The following is a 3,493-nucleotide window of genomic DNA, read 5'->3' on the forward strand; positions in this document are numbered from 1 at the left end:
GCTTAGAGTCCACTCTGAAGCACTGGTGTCAAAGGGCCACTCACTCTAACGCCTAGGCTCGGCCCCACCCCGTCGTCATGCCAACGTATCCCTTGGCTTCCGCGGATTGGTGGCTGCCTCCGACTATGACGTGCCTCCGACTATGACGTGATTCCGCCTATGACGTGCGTCCGACTATGACGTGCCTCCGACTATGACGTGTGTCCGAAGAGCCCGGGGTCCAAGCTGACAAGGAGTGGGGAAAGCTCAGGGCTGGGAGGGCTCCCTGACCAGGGTGGCGCAGGGGACAAGGCATCCAGACCATGACAGCCATTTCACTGAACACCACGGGAAAGTTGGCAGCATAATTGAGTCCTGCACCTGTGAAAATGTAGGTCCGTGTTTCAAAGCAAATAAAAAAGAATGACCATCTGAGGGAAAGATAGAAGGGAAGTAATTACAAAACATAGATCAAATAACCATCAGATAACAAGCCAAGTAATAAGTATCAACACATGGAGATACAGGAAAACAATTAAGTCAATGGCTTGCGACTGCTTCCCAAACTTGTCAGTTGGACCCCTCCTTCCAGGTTACGGCCAGCGGAACGCTGCTCCATCTCTGAGACCTGCTCACTCTTCTCTCTGCCCTGTGCTTGCAGCTGCCTCAGCCCAGGCTCTTCCTTGTCCCGGAGGGAGTAGCGGCTGGCCTCTGCCACAGGCTGTGCGGGCTTAGGCGCAGTTTGTGGGTGCTAGGAGGAGACAGCACTTGCGGGTGCCGTGGGAGCTCTGAGAGCTGCAAGACTTATGCTGGGGTTGTTAGCCTTGGACAGTGTTAGTGTGAAGCCTCCAAAACCCCATGTCCAAAACCCTCACTTGAATGGAGTTGTCCCAATATTGTTACAGCTTTGCTCCTTCCACTGGCAATTTAACTGCCAGAAGGGAAGGGCCAGAGAAGGTACTGGAAGGTGAGCAATAATCTTTGTCACAACACCTACATCTGGAGTCGGTTCTGTTGGTTTCCTGTTAACCTACTGTGTGGCCTTGAGCAAGTTAGTTAACTTTTCTGGGCCTCAGTTTCCCCTCAGTAAGACAAGGGTTTCACATGATGATCTTTCTGACAGCAGGAGTCAAGCAACTCAGGAAGGTTTCTTCTCTGATCAGCGGATGAGGCCCAAAGCAGACAGAGCCCAGGAGGCAGACCACCCTGCCCCTCCTCAAAGGACTGAACAGGTGTGTGAGGTATGTCATCTGAGGTTCCCCCCAAGCTGGTCGCCACGTCATCATCCCTGCATCCCTTACTCCCTCACCGGCATCCTTCCAACCTGCAGCAGGAGGCTGCCTGCCCATGGGGGTTACTTCCCTCAGCTTCCAGTGGGGAACAAGATGCTCTGAGGCTTGGCAGTTAGAGCCCTGAGGTCCTCCCAGAACTCCTAAGCCCACTGGTCTTGGTGTAGATGAGGACAGCCGCAGAGAGGTGACGTGACATGTGTCAGCTTTCACACATGCGGGGTCGGGGCTTGGAGCAAACTACTTTGCAACTGGGCTTCACACCACCTATTCACGGTCGTTTGTGGGGGGAAATTAAGAAATGTATAACACCCAAGGATTCAAAGGGTTGGGCCGCACAGTAACAGGAGCAGGCCGGAAACTAGACTCCGGGTTTCCTGGATTTGAGACCCATATTCCTCCTACTATGATTTGTTTGTTCTGGAAAGAAATAGCACCTCCTCCTGACCTTTAGACACTACTCAATAGAGGACTTGGTGGAGTGGGGTCCTTTTTTTTTCCAGGACGGTGATATGAACTTGTCCAGGGGGAGTACTGAACTGGGGTGGAAGAGCTGGGCTCAAGTGCCAGCTCCACAATCGGGTGACAGCTGAGTGAAAGCTGGGGGCCTTAGCTGGGTGGCTTAGGGGTTGACAGTGAAATACTTGGTTGGGGGGTTCAGCTGGGTGGCTTAATGGGTAACTCAGCTGAGTGGCTTAGCTGGGTGACTGGCTGGGTGGATTATCTGAGTTGCTTAGTGGGCGACTTAGTGGATAACTTATCTGGGTGGCTTAATGGGTATCTTAGCTGAGTGGCTTAGCTGGGTGACTTAGTAGGTGACTTGGCAGGGTGACTTGGCTGAGTGGCCTGGATGGCTGACTTAGTGGGTGACTGGCCAGGTAACTTAGTGGGTAACTGGCTGGGTGGCTTGGCAGACACTCAACCCTTCTATGCTTCCTGCTCTCACCTGTCCAACAAGGACAAGAATACCCATCTTCACTGACTTCACAGGTATGTTGTAAGGAACCATCAGGAGCATAGACATGAAAAATATTTAAAAATATAAAAATACTGGCCCAACAGAAAGATTTGTTACTATTAAGGGTTTTCCAGACTGTGCTTAATGAAGACTGAAAAGATTATGGAAGTGTTTTCCTGCAATGTTCAAATACTCGGCAAGTGTAAGCATCGCTGCTGCTGTTCACTGGGTGGGACGGTGTGGAGGTGGGGACCGACGTGCTCAAGGTCAGCGGCCTGGTCTCAAGGGCAGAGATCCGACTTCCTCGGGGCATTCTCCCCAGGTCCTGGGCCTGCCCCTCATCCTGTTGACGTGCTGCAGGCAGGCTCCCAGCTGGGTTTGTTTGCCTGTTGAAACCCCTTCTGTTACAATCCCACTTATCAAAACAGCTTCCATTCGTCAGAAAGGGCAACTCTGCATAATAAATTACACTGGTGTAATCAAATATTTCCATCGATTGAATTAGGTTTAATTGGTTGTCCCTAAGACTGTTCCTCTCCTTTGCAGCAGAGCTGGCTGCCCCCTGCTAACCCCCTCCTATCCTCTGTGCCAGGAGCAGTTCCTGAAGCAGCCAGACCACTGGGGAGGCCTGGCCTGAGACCCCCCAGTTCCTGACTACACAGGGTATTTGCTTGGAGCACTGGCACGGGTACCTAGATGCTCCGCTATCACAGCACTCAGAGATCCTTCCTTATTGGTGCCTACAGAGTGTTGACATATTTCCTTTTAATAGCTGAAAAGTGTGTTATTCCATGGATGTAACATACTTGATTTATCTCCACTGGCAGAACACCTTTGGGTGGGATCTCAGCTCTTCATTCACTTGGGCAAGTCATTCTATTCTTGAGGCTCAAATCACTCTTCCGCAGCAAGGAGAAGGTGAACCTGCTGTGCCTACCTGACAAGGCGGGCGCTGAGCTAGAAGAGCAGTAAGCCTGCCACAGCATCATTTCACTTAATCTTCGGAGCAACCTACAAAGCAGGAGTTATCACGCTGGATACAGAGGAGGAGGCCAAGGCACAGAGAGTTGGATGGAATTTGCAAGGTCATGTCATGGGTAAGTGATGCAGCTGGGTCAGGCCTCAAGAGGACACGTGTGAAAACAATCAGGCATGGAAAATCCCCATGAGACAAGGCTTGCTATGGCCATAGGGTCAAGGACCAAGCAGGTGGCATGCCCAAGGGAGCCCTGGCTGCCCACTGATCCACCTGCTGACACCTCATTCT

At 51.7% G+C, this 3,493-nt stretch overlaps 1 long non-coding RNA gene across 4 annotated transcripts; it reads left to right on the forward strand.

Moving 5' to 3' along the window:
- The first annotated feature begins 213 nt into the window (after positions 1-213).
- Positions 214-2,931, forward strand: LOC140850207 (uncharacterized). 4 transcript variants are annotated; one of them, XR_012132893.1, is made up of 3 exons: positions 214-946; positions 1,103-1,220; positions 2,351-2,931. It is a non-coding gene; the product is annotated as an uncharacterized lncRNA (long non-coding RNA). The 4 variants fall into 4 exon arrangements; XR_012132892.1 differs by having other exon boundaries at positions 1,106-1,220; positions 2,351-2,929; XR_012132890.1 differs by having other exon boundaries at positions 214-374; positions 1,106-1,220; positions 2,351-2,925.
- Positions 2,932-3,493: the final 562 nt, after the last annotated feature.

This window comes from Manis javanica, chromosome 6 (assembly GCF_040802235.1).
Source record: "Manis javanica isolate MJ-LG chromosome 6, MJ_LKY, whole genome shotgun sequence".
Classification (NCBI taxonomy): Eukaryota; Metazoa; Chordata; class Mammalia; order Pholidota; family Manidae; genus Manis; species Manis javanica.